This window comes from Myotis daubentonii, chromosome X (genome assembly GCF_963259705.1).
Source record: "Myotis daubentonii chromosome X, mMyoDau2.1, whole genome shotgun sequence".
Taxonomy (NCBI): Eukaryota; Metazoa; Chordata; class Mammalia; order Chiroptera; family Vespertilionidae; genus Myotis; species Myotis daubentonii.
Window position 1 is genome coordinate 65,623,817 of NC_081861.1, and position 14,097 is coordinate 65,637,913.

Genomic DNA, 14,097 nt, shown 5'->3' on the forward strand with positions numbered 1-14,097 from the left:
GCAATGATGGGAAAAGGGGGGACATCTGTAATACTTTCAACAATAAAAATTGTTTTTAATATATTTTTATTGATTTCAGAGAGGAAGGAAGAGGGGAAGAGAGATAGAAACATCAATGATGAGAGAGAATCATTGATTGGCTGCCTCCTGCACACCCCGCACTGGGGATCAAGCCCGCATCCCAGGCATGTGCCCCTGGCCAGAATTGAACCTGGGACCCTTCCACCCGCAGGCCAACACTCTATCTACCAAGCCAAACCGGCTAGGGCAGGGGTGGGCAACCCCTGGCACGCGTGCCAAACATGGCACGCGAGTAACTTTTTCTGGCACTCGAAATCCTCTCTTATAATCTTCCATTTACATTTTTTTTCTTAATATCGACTCTTTTATTTTTCAGGTAAATTCAGTGTAGGTGCATCTTAGATAAATAAATAATTTTACATAACAAGTTATCTTAAAGACCATAGACATGGATTGACGAGAGAAGGGAAGAGCAATTTCTATGCCTCTGCCTTAACTCTCCCTGCCTTCCTAGGTCTGACCAGTGTTTTGGTTTCAGCCTCAGACGCAACAGGTTTTCATTGACAAGACAACCACCTCACCTACTTATTCAAAATTTTACTCTATAAAAATGAAACCTTCTCTCTCGCTTTGCCCACCAGTACTAACGAAAGGGGAATAAATGTCTATGTTTCTCTCGGCAGCAAAAGTCCCACTGATAATATCAAACGGAGTCATAAAGTTTTCTGTCGGACTACCAGTGTACATGTATACACTAAAAAATGAATGTATTTTTCAACATATACTGTGTTTTTGTCACTCGAATGAATTTTATTATTTCTTCAAGGTTCTTCACATACATACACCTTAAGAGATATCAAGTAAGCATAACATGTTCTCAGAAAATTAGGGTTGGCAAGCAGAAGAATTTTGAGTCAGAGATTTTGCTGGTTTTGGCACACACTCACAAAAAGGTTGCCCACCCCTGGGCTAGGGCAACAATAAAGAATTTTAAAAAAACTGAAAAACAGTGAATTTCATCAAGTGAAAAATAGACTAGAAAGGCTACATCATATATTTATTTATATGGCACTCTAAAAATGACTAAGATATTGAAATGGAAAGCATAATTAGTTGCTAAGAATTTTGGAGTTGGAGTAGAAGTTAACTGACTATAATGGAACAGCATTAAGGAATTTTAGGTGTGATTTGACTGTTTTATATGAAACTCGTTCGTGGTGGAAGCATGATTCTATACATTTGTCAAAACCCAAACATTGTACACAACACAGTTAAATTTGCTGTGTAATTAAAAATCAACTAGAAAAATGTATGGAAGTATAGAATTAAAACGATTAGAAATAATACAAATGTATTACAAAAATATTACAACCTCATTGGCAGTTGTGTAGAATGGGGAAGAGTTGACCTAGGTAACTTTTTTATGGTTTTTTGACTGGATATTAACTAAGTCTAGAGACCAAGGTAATTGTACACAAACATTGTACTATAGTTTGTAAAATTGTTTCTCACAAGGGTATGGGTTAGAAATTTTAAAACTAATTTATCTTAACACATGGGTTGAAAAAGTGTGCAAATATATTGCAGATAATGACAGCTAGGTTTTCCTGTCAGTAAGATGTTACACATCAGGAAAACATGAAGATACAAATGAACATTGTGTTGCCTGATTGAAGTTCAAGCTAACAATATTGAAATAAACATTTCAATGAGTAGAAATAGAATTAAATATAGGCGACTTATGCATAGTTACTATACATGCATGTATTTTGGATCACTATTCACTGAAAGGGAATAGCGTAAGTGGCACTCTAGTTTCAATGAAAATACCTAATGCTCAAATATAAGTTCTAAATATCTACCATCTCCCAATAAAAGGAACCAGGACTGCAATGAGAACTGATTGATACCAGGGCTGGGGCACAGGAAATTCAAGATAAGCCTGTAGTATTTTGTGCTGCTATAAAGTAATGCCCCTTCTTCCCCCATAAGTAGAAGTAAAATAAGAATGGAGGCTTGTTAAAGTGCAAAAGAACAAATCTAAAGGAACTCCAAAGAGCCAAAATTAAAAGCATTTATCAATATACATATGATGTACTATAGAATTGTACACCTGAAATATATAGAATTTTATTAACCAATGTCACCCCAATAAATTCTATAAAAATAGCAGAACAAGTTCAGCATTATGGTGTATATACTTTTGCCAACAAAATTCGATTTTTCAAACACAATCTGACTCTTATGGTCATTATTTTTTAATACTTCAACCCATATAAACTGCAAAATAAAAATACTCAATTTCAAATAAATAAATGCATAATATTGCTTTTCATGCCCCCAAATAGATAAATATCTATGAGTTCATACTGATATAAGTAAATAAATTATTAAATAAATACATGAATGAGAAGGAATAGAGAAATTTTCTTTAAAGAAGAATTTGAATTTATAAATGTAGAAGAAATAAAGGAGCTGGAAAATCATTAGTTTTGCATGTGAATGTCCAGTTTTCCTACACTGTTTATTTAACAGATGCTTATCTCTTCCCCAGGGGTATTCCTGGCACCTTTGTCAAAGCCCAGCTGACCATATATCAATAAGTTTATTTCTGGACTCTCTATTATGCACCATTGATATATGTCTGTTTTTATGTGAGTACCATACCATTTTGATTACTGTAGTTTTGTAATGTAGGTTAAAATAAGGAAGGGTGGTGCCCCCAGCTTTGATCTATCTCAAAATTCCCTTGGCTATTTGGAGTCTTTTGTGGTTACATATAAATATTAGGGTATTTTTCTCTTTTGGAAAAAATGCCATTGGGATTTTAATAGGGATTGCATTGAATCTGTAAATCGCTTTGTATAGTATGGACATTTTTACAATATTAACTCTTCAAATACATGAACACAGAATATCTTTCCATTCAGGTGTTTTCTTCAATTTCTCTCATCGATGCTTTATAATTTTCATTTGACAAGTCTTTCACTTCCTTGGTTCAGTTTATTCCTGAATATTTTATTCTTCTTGATGCTGTCATAAATGGGACTATTTTCTTAATTCCTTTTTCAGATATTTTGTTGTCATTGTACAGCAATACAACCTATTATTGTATGTTAATTTTGTGTTGTCAGAAATACTGAATTTGTTTATTAACTTTAACAGTTTTTTGTGTGGAGTCTTTAGAGTTTTCTACACATAAGGTCATATAATCTGTAGAGATAGTTTTCCTTCTCCTTTCCAAATTCTGTGTCTTATAGAGAGAAGAGATGGAAGCAGCGGAAAACATGTTCAGGGCAGAAACAGCTGCTGCCGGTGACCTCCAGGTAGCCCTCAGGAAGCTTGAAGTGAAACATCCCCTCCTAAGTGGCATATGAAAGGCCAGCCTTGAAGCTGACTAAATATGGCCACGTCCAATTGGTGTAATTAGTGCAGGGTGGCACCTTCTGGAAACAATGAATCCACACAGATGAGACTATGGCTCATCAATGTGGGACCTGCGCGTGGTCTTGGGCAGGCCTCTACCTGGATGATTCATCCTCCTGGGGCACAGCATCGTCTGTGACCACTTTGGTCTCACAGCATGTTCAAGCCAGCTTCCAGCAGGCAGCCACTCATTTTTACTGTGCACTGGCTTTATTTCTTATTATAATTTTTTCTCTTCATCCACTTGTTGGCTGTGCTGACAAACACGGACTGTGGGTGGTTTCAGTAGATTCCTGAGTGAGCTCTGGGCTGGCCTGTCCAATGCCAAAAGCTTGTTTTCAGAACTGGAAAAGCTAGTGACACCTTGCACATTGCATCCCCAAGGGCTTCTTCCTTCCCCTTTCGGCTTTCTTCCTCCATTTTCTGCAGCCAAGTGGCCGCTCAGTGGTTTTCATTGCTGCCAACATTGTTGTTACCATCATTTCAGGGCATGAGAGCTGGACAAGCCAGGATTGCATTTTGGACTCCACTGCTTCTTTGTAAGTGACTTTGCCTCTGGATTCCTCCTTGACTCATCTGTAAAATGGGAAGACCAAGTGCTGTACACCTCAGTGTTTTCTAATGAAGAGGAACTGATGTTTATTCTGACTTCATAAAAAGTAACCCTCTACTTCCTTCCCTTCCTCCCTCAACTTGTCATGGAGAGTGTGGTAAACTCCAAGTGCTGAGTTAATGTGTTCAATAACAAATATAAGTAAAAAGACAATCTCCACGTATGATGCCATGTGTGAAGGTAAGAAAGCATTTGCCTGTGTCTTCATGATCTCATAGAAGAGGTGCTGAATACTACTTGGGGTAGGAGAAGGCATGGGCTGGGAAGGCTGTATCGTTAGTGAGGGACACATTGCAGAGAATGTCCTTTGAGCACAAGGCATGGTGAGTGAATAGAGCAAAACTCTCATTTGCCCACCATCAGAGATACTCAGCCACACTGAGGTGTGGTTCCCGGCCTCAGGAAGGACTACAGCAGGGCTTCCAATGGGCAGCCCTATCTCAGATAGCTCAGGGGTCCCATCTCGTATCTGCCACTCCCAGTTGGGTGATCCTAGGGAGTCACCATATCTCTCTGAGCCTGTTCCCTTATGCATGTTGGAACAAAACATTCTCCTTAGTTTTGTTTTCTCCCTCCCACTCTTCTCCTGGTATTTTCTAGAAAGCTGTGTTGATGTAAGGCACTGCAAGCATGCCAACCAGACCTGGTTCAGGTTACAGCCATGGCACTAGCTTAATGAGAGTGGGCCGGTAACCTGCGTCTCTGGGCTTCAGTTTCTCATTGGTAAAATGGGAGTATAGTATTGGCTTCTCGGCATTACCATGGGGATTTTGTTTGATACTAGATGGAGGACCCAAAACACAGTCAGTGCTGGGAAGTGACAGCTGTGGTTATTCTTATCTTTGCTGAGTGGCCTTTCAGTGGGGCAAGCGGCTCATAAAGCTCTCCCCAGTGAACTTGACGGAGTTGTTTCTGTAATGACAACACATCCTGGAGCTATCGGGAACCTTTCTTGAAAGGGGCTTATTTTTAGGTCCTATTCCTTATTCACTTGCTCTCCACTCCTGGCCTGTTGCCTTACCTGATGAGTGCCTTTTGAATGCCCAACCTTTGCATCCTAGAAGTGCAGGACCCTGCCTGCTTGCAACACCTCTCTCACCTCTCTTGAGGAGCACCTCTGATGTCACAGCTTCACCATGGCAACGTCCAGTGGTCCTGCCATCCCCTCTGTGAGAGAGACTTCAGGGACCTTGCAATACCATGTTGCAAAACAATAAATTTGTACCCTTAATTACATAATACACAAAAATTAACTCAAAATGAATTAAGGACTTAAATGTAAGGCTTCAAACTGTAAAACTCATAAAGAAAGAATAGGAGGAAAGCTTCATAACATTGGTCTTGACAATAACTTCTATGATACAATACTAAAAGCAGCAAATGAAAATAATAATAATAAATATGACAAAAGGAAATATAGACAAGTGGGACTACCTCAAACTAAAAAAAGCTTTTGGGCAGCCAAGAAAACACCAGCAAAGTAAAAAGCAATGATGAAATGGGATAAAATATTTACAAACTATATATCTAATAATAGTAAATATAAAAAATATATACAGAATACCTACAACTCTATAGCAAAGCAAATACGCCAATGTAAAAAGAAGCAAAGGACATAATTAGATGTTTCTCCAAAGAAGGCATACAAAAGGCCAAAAGACCTAGTAATAGGCTATCAACACCATTAATCATCAGGAAAATGCTAATGAAAAACTAATATATCACCTCACACCCATTATGATGGCTATTACAAAAATATTATTGGTGAAGATGTGGGTCAAATGGAACTCTTGTACACCATTGATGAAAATGATAAAATTGTACACACACTATGAAAAACAATATAGTATTCTTCAAAATATTAAAAGTGGAACTACATATAATCCAGCTATCCAACTTCTGGGTAAATATGCAAAATATTTTAGATGAAGATCTTAAAATAATATCTACACTACCATGTTTATTGCAGCATTATTCACAATAGCCAAGATATGGAAGCAATTTAAACTTCCATCAACAGATGAATGAGTAAATAAAATGGTGTATATGTGTACTATGAAATATTATTCAACCTTTTTTAAAAAAGAAATTCTGCCACATGCAACAACACAGATGAACCTTGTGGACATGGTGCTAAATGAAATAAGCCAGTTACAGAAGAACAAATATTCCATGATTCCATTCTTTGGATGTGGTACCATTCTTCCTCACCTTGAACACACAGCTAACCTTCCCTCCCCCCTCCACCTCCACGCCACACACACACACACACACACACACACACACACACCTGCTGGATCATTTGGCCTTCCCTTTCACTTCATGTGGCCTTACCCAACTGGGTTCAGTCCGCAGGGGAATTGGAGTGCCGCTCAGGGCTGGGACTTTCATAGCATGTGTCCTGGGGAGACTTTTACCCAGGGGTCAGAAGGACAGGTACTGGGTTGTGTGATTGCATTGAGAGGAAGCCATTCCAGTCTCCCCTGAGAGCTTGGGCCCACACTGTTCTTCCAGCAGGAGAATCATTTGGCCGGCCTTTCAGGCAGGTGGGGGCCCCACCCTCCTGACCTTGGTCACACAGGAAAATGTGGGAGCTTTTCAGAGCTGGGACCTTCTGTTCATGACTCCCTTGGAGGCTATAGCCTAGGAAGGGGAGGAGGTGCCTGCCCTCCTCCTATAGGCTTATGGGCACCACTCCTAATTGGAGATGGTTTGGATCTGCCCTCCCAAATCCTGGATGTCCCACCTCAGAGCTCAGCTTCATGGGGGTAAGGGAGTCCTGCGCAGAGCTCAGAGGCTACTGTCTGGGACTAGACAAAGATGAAGTGCTTAGCACCTTCTAAGGGCTCAGCTGGTGCCACCCTCAACTGGAGGGTCTTTTCATCTGTCCCCCAAACCACAGTAGCTCTTCCCAGCTGAGCTTGTCGCTTCAGAGGGAATTGCTGGTTGCACCCAACCTGAACCCGCAGCATGCTTCTCCCGGAGGAACTAGAGTTGGGGACACTGGCAAAGAATGAGTGGTATGGCTCTGGAATAGAGGCTTTTTCCCTTACTGAGTGCCTGACCAGGCAGACCCCAAGAAGGGGACCTACTAGCCTTGTCCTCTGGACCCTGGTTGCCCCACCCTATTGAGCATGGGTCTATAGGTCTCAGCCAAACTGGCCCACTCTATAGACTTTCTTCAGAAGCCTCTTAAGGAAGATCAGGCAACCTCAGGGGGAGGCAGAATAGCTGACAAGTAGAAGTAGACCTAAGGGAGCCTCACATTTTTTAAAGATCTGCCCCCAGCTCTAAGCTGGAGAAAGCAGAGCCTTCTGCCCAGATTGGCCCCTCCCATGCACACCCAGCCCCAGTAGGTGCAGCAACAAAGAGTGAATAGCATGGTAGGTCCAGAGAGGTAGCCCAACATACAACATCTGACATTGACCTATACCTGAACCCCACCCAAATGTAGCCAGAGCCAAGGTCAATGGTGGAATTCAGACTATACCAGAGCTGGATCCACCTCGCCATACAAGCAGCACACCCAAGGGGTGATTTTGGCAGACACCAGACATTACAACCAAGACTACTTTATCTAGCAAGGTTATCATTTAAAACTGAAGGTGACATTTGACCCAGTGATCCCACTTCTAGGAATCTATAATAATAAAAGCATAATATGCAAATCAACCAAATGGCTGAACAGCCGAACGACCGTCTGGACAACCTTCCAGACAAAGCCGGGGCTGCAAAGGCCTACTCTTGGACGAATTTCATGCATTGGGCCTCTAGTATATCCTAAGAAACCTGAAACAGCAATCAGAAAGAATATATGCAACCCTATGTTCACAGAAGCGTAATTTACAATAGCTAAGATCTGGAGGGACATGGAGAATATTATGCTAAGTGAAATAAGCAAATCAGAGGAAGACAAGTATCACATGATCGTACTCTTATGTGGAATCTAATGATCAGAAGCATGGAACAGTCTGTGAAATCTCAGAAGGAAGGCAGGAGTGGGTGGGTGGGTGGCAAGAGATCAACCAAAGAACTTGTATGCATATATTCACAACTCATGGACATAAACAATAGGGTGATGAAAGCCTGGTGTGGGTAGCAGGGGTGGGCTAGAAGGGGTCAGTGGGGAAAAAAGGGGGACATATGTAATACTTTCAAAATAAAGACTTAAAAAATAATAGAATATGAAATAAAGAGTTGTGAGAGGGTGCAGGCTGGGCTGAGGCATGCACTCCTGAGTGCCCGAATTTCGTGCACCGGGCCTCTAGTCAATGATGAGAGAGAATCATTGATCAGCTCCCTCCTGTGTGCCCCCTACTGGGAATTGAGCCCTCAACCTGAGCATGTACCCTTGACTGGAATCGAACCTGGACCCTCAAGTCCACAGGCCAATGCTCTATCTACTGAGCCAAACCAGCTAGGGCTAGATGTAATATTAGTGTGGTTGTGAGACCATAGTTTGACAGCAACTGTGTCTCATTTGCTCACTGATGTCTAATACCTAGTACAGTGCCTAATAGTAGGAATTTAATAAATATTTGTTAAGAGAGTCAATTAAGTGATGAATAAATGTTTTTGGAGAAAAGACTTTGTGTCTTATTACTAGGGAACCTGAGATCAATGAAGAACTATTCTGTAGTAAAGCTCCCAACATTTCTGACTAATTAATTTGGTTTTCAACCTTCCCACAGTTATAACAAACAAATCTAAAATAAAATTTTTGTCTAACAAATTGAGAATTATGTGTATAGGGGAGAACTTTGGCTGTGATTGAGTGGATAGAATTAGGGGATAGCTGGAGGGCATGTAGAATTGTTATGTGGAATTTGGGGAGCTGACTTTCCCTGTGGGTTCTTGTCCTCCAAAGTTTAAAGAATAAAATTCTCAGACTAAAAGATTTTTTAAGTTTTCTACCGTGTACAAATTTATTGTAAGCATATACAAACTTCCCATGGGAAGGGGTCCCCAAATGGGAAAAACCTGCTCTCTCTCCCTAATGGGAAAAAATCTAGTCCTCTGAGTCTCTTTGTCTCTCAGTTTCTATATGCTGGTAACTTCCTTGTCTGAACATGATACTTTCTAATTGTACCCTTCCTTAATTTATGTCCCCCATGCTCTCCTAATTGGGTACTTTCCTGCAGGGTATTAGTTTCAAAGTTCAAAGCTCACCCAGTGCCTCCTCTTCTTCTTCCCCTCATCTTGTAACATTCCTCTCCTCTGTGAAAGTAAGATAAGTATTCTGGCTGCTAGGCTCCAAGCCTTCTCTGCCCATTACATATGCATTCCTCTCCCATAGACCCGCCCCCTTCCCTTTCCCTAACTGCCTGTCCTGTCTCTAAAAATCCTTTCAGAATTAAAAGAGATTTTGTTTTTACATAGGCAAGGTTTCTTGCCACTGAATCTCATGAGACTTCTTTAAACTTTTCAGATATCCTTCCTTTACTAATGTATGCTCTTATGACTTCTTACCACATTCTCTGCATTTATGCATCTGTATGCGACAGTTTCCGCTATTGAAATTTTCTATATTAAATCTAAGTTGATTTCTACCCTCATCATTCCATTGATATTTCTCCTTCTAAGGGCACCAGTGTCTTTGTGTCACTTATTCTAATAGACATTTTTCAGTCTTCATCTTGCTTCACTTCTCAGCAGTATTGATTTGTCTGACCACACTTTACATTAAAAATATTCTGTTTCCTTGGCTTTCTCACATAAAGCAAACTCTCATGTAATTTATCTTTCACCAATATTTAGACATTTAATACCTTTCCAATCTGCAATACCTTGGAGGTTACTGGAAAAGTGATAGTGATTTGCTTTGCTTTGCTCAAGGGCAGTTAGAAAGGTTCTAGGTTTTGTACTGTGTGTTCCAGAAAACACGTGGATCTCATATTTTTGGGATGCAGGAAGAGTATAATTTCATAGGCATCATCTTTGATTAGACTTAAGTTAATCTTTTTCACTCAGAATTGAATCAGTCTGATTAACTGTGATTTTGTTTTCAATAGCAAAGAATAGTCCAAACAACAAAAGTTCAAAATTTCAGAAGGGAGTCTATCCTGATTTTCTCTAGAACAAAGATACCAATACATATACAATAGATATACTTTGTTTTCAGCTTTCTTGATGGACAAAGAAATTGTTTTGTTTCTACAAATATTAAAGTAAAATTATTAACAGTTAAATAATAAAAAATAACTTTAATGCTGAAATAACGATATTTCTGATTATGTGGATGAGGTGAATCAGAATTTTTCATCTCAAAATATGCCTTTTGGGATATTGATCATTTTCAGCTGGTTCTTTTTGAGAAAAGAAAGACTCAGGTAAAACCTTTGACTTTTTCCTTAACTTACTAAAAGAATTTAGATAGGGGACTTGGTCCAGGAAGAGATATATCATCACAGATAACTATAGTTTAATATGAACCAAGTATAATAAATAGGGAGAAACCTAGTGGTAGGGGGAATTTATAATCTGATATATAGAGCACCTGAATTAATCTGAAAGATAATCATATCAATTTGAAATCTTAGAATACATGTACTTATGAGAACAGAGGGTTACGTTTTTCTGAGTTTCATTTCTTAAGCCGGTGCACCTGCATACTCCCTTTGATCCCGGGTAAAGTGACTGAGGAAGTGACTTAGCTGCAGACAATGTACAATGTACCCACCAAGCAAGCGGAGCATTAAGCATGGTCAGGCTGTCCGCACCAGGGGCCAAGCCATCATCTCATCGCCTATCAAAAACAATAGCTGACTTCTGCAGACCTCCAGAGGATGAATGTAGCAGCATTCCATTCTCAGCCTCACCCTAATCATTCCCCTTTATAATTCTGTCCCCTGAACCTAGCTGTAAGACAGGTTTTGGATGCTTGTAAGCTCCCTGTCTTCTTGGTTGGTTGGCCTTCTCAATAAACACCTTATATGATTCAATCCTTATTGGACATTGCAACAGGCAGCCCGAGCCCAACCAGGGGTTTCCTGGTAACACTAGCAGGGCCCATTTGATCAGTCCTTTCTATTTTCCATTGTTAAAGAGGCTCAGAATACCTTTACTTGTCAAACATATTCTTGTCCTTCTCCATGTGAATTGCCTTCCTGCTCTTTGAAGTCCCAAACCCCAACTCACTGCTCCTTAACTCAAGTTGGCATATATGCCTCAACTGTCTTATCAGTCCTCAGGTCTCATATTCTTATGGAACCCCCATAGGTACATGTGTAATAAATGTGTTCATTTTCTCCTGTTAATCTGTCACATGTTCAATTGATTATTAGTCTAGTCCAGTGGTTGGCAAACCAAGGCTCTCGAGCCACATGCGGCTCTTTGGCCCCTTGAGTGTGGCTCTTCCACAGAATATCATGTACAGTGCGATTGAAATTTCATGGCGCAGAAGTTGATTTTCGGACTGGGAGAGTCTATTTTGAAGAAGTGGCGTTAGAAGAAGTGGGGGGTGTTGGTCGGTCGGGCAACTGGAGACGCAGCACAGGCGGGCCACAGGATAGGCAGGCAGAGCGGGAAGGCGCTCACGATTCATGCACGAGTTGAGTGGGCCAGTCAGTCTGCAGTCTCATTGTGCAGTGGTTAGTGCTAATCGCGTCTGCAAATTGCTTGCGGGTGACAAAAGTACCTACTCGAAGCATAAAGTTGAAAGGACAGAGCAGGACTGATGGAAGCCCCAGGGTGTATAAGTTACTCAGCCTGCCCTTATCTCGGCCAATGGGAAAGCGGGGGAAACTAGCCCAAGGCCAAAAGTATGCTGGCCACCCCCCCTGTCTTTGTGTAACCAGACCCTAGCTGCACCCTGCCCCAACCCCCGACCCCAAGCCCTATAAATTCTTTGTTCTCTTGGAATTCGGGGCTCTCTCTTGCACCCAGTAATGGAGGCAAGGGGGGGACCAAGTGAGCTTGTATAGGAGACCCTCTGCTTTTGCATCGGACTGGCTGGTTCCCTGGTGTGGTTTCCTTGGGGATCTTGAAATCTGGGCATAACATTTTGGGGGCTCGCCGGGATCCCCAGCACCATTGAGGGACCCCCCCAGTCCGGAGGGCCCGCCTGACTGACCGCGGTAGGTGTTTGTATGTCATTGTATGTTTTATATCTGTCCGGTGTGAGCTCACGTCTGAAATCTGTAATCGTAATAGCCCACATGGCCTAAGGTGGACGCACTGGGGGGGCCACGGGCGGGAGGAGCCGAGGGACGCCTCGATCCTCCGTCTGAAGGGGTATAGCTTTGCTTCCGCGGAGTCGGAAGGTCTGTAGGAACCCCCTTAATCTGAGACAGGCAGGAGGAGTCGGGGGGCGCCCCGATCCTCCATCTGAAGAGGGGAAATTTTGCTTCCACGGAGTCGGAAGGTCTGTAGGAACCCCCTTAATCTGAGACAGGCAGGAAGAGTCGGGGGGCGCCCCGATCCTCCATCTGAAGAGGGGAAATTTTGCTTCCACGGAGTCGGAAGGTCTGTAGGAACCCCTCAATCTGAGGAAAGGCGGGTCGCTCCTGCTGGTTGGCGCGCAGCCAACGTCTGGCTTTGGGTTTGTTTTGTTTTTTGTCTTTGTTTTTTGCTTCCATGGAGTTGGAAGGCTGTATGTCTTTGGGCCCTTTAGTTGTTTGTGTTTCCATTTTATTTTGTGGACTTGCTGGATTAATAATTTCAAGGAGATTGGGGGAGGCTTTAGAGCTCCCTCAGGAATGGGGAAGTTGTTAGGAGTTGAATGGATTGTTTAAACTCTGAATGAATGTCTGATGAAAGTGTATGAATGTGGAGGGAGGGGGGACTGCTCTCACCCCTCCTTTGTGTGGCGGTCGGGCGGCCGCCTGAGTGAGGGTCTGTGGAAACAGGTCACCCCCTCCCCAAGTATTCTAAAATTAAAATCCTTCTTGTAATTGAAAAGCATTTACAAATTTATAAATGCATCCGGGATTTCTGTGCACATGCAAAGGGAAAAGGCCAGTTTAAAAACAAGTGCGCATAGTTTTGAGCTGGACTTGACTTTTTGCTGTGTACAAAATAAAAACCCAAGACTGTTTTGGTCTTAAAAATGGTGAAGACGAACCTGAGAAAGAAATGCAGACAGGTTTCCCAAGGCGATTTAAAGTAGCTCTTTTGAAATTTCCCGCCCTGAGGCAAGTACCACCAGGAAGTTGCTGCTTACTAAGGGAGGATAGAATTTCAGAGGTGGAGTTTTAAGGCGGAGTTTTACTGCGGAAATGCGGATGGGGCAAAAAGTGTGCTAGCCTCGCGGATTTATTTAATACTTAATAAATTAGCAATCACGGTCTTAATATAATTTCAGTGGTATGATAGCAGTAGAACCACAGTTATACATAATATCATAAACAAATTAAGAGTAATTGATTCCATGGTCAAGACTAAATCCTATTATGTTGAGAACTGTTTTTAAGTGTTGAAAATGTTTTCCTAAGTTTTACCTAGGTTACCCAAGAAAGATTTTTCTTTTTTCTGTGTCTCTTAAAATGTATTGCTAATCACCTAAGAATTAAGGCTAAGAGTTCTAGCTACCTGGAAAGCATGGCCTTGGTGTGATAGGAGGAAAAAAGAAATGTTAAATGGATGGTAGACCAGTGAGCTGGGACTGGTCACTAATGGTGGATTGTGAGAAGGGCTGGTTGTGGCCTAACTTCTCCTTCCTTGGTACCCCTGAAACGTCAGAGGGTACTTCTGGCCTTGGTTTTCCAATGTGTTTAATCTGTCAATTTTGTTGTTTTGCCGAAATCCTCTTGAGTGACATTGAATGATTCTTTCCTTCCTCTTTAACTTTTGGGGGACTGTGTGAATGGATTAATAGCTTCTAGATGGTATTCACCATCTCTGAGACTTCCAGAGAGAAGTCAAAACTCAGACTGGCTACACAACTGAAACTGATTTGTTGGTATTTTGTGATATAAATGTGGACCGTTTCTATCTGGATGAGACATAGGTCAAAAGTCCTGTCCTAGGATGTGAGAAAGGGAGGCCTCCACATCTGTTCCTGTCTGCTCAAGATCCCAAGACTGTAAAGGTAGACGGCG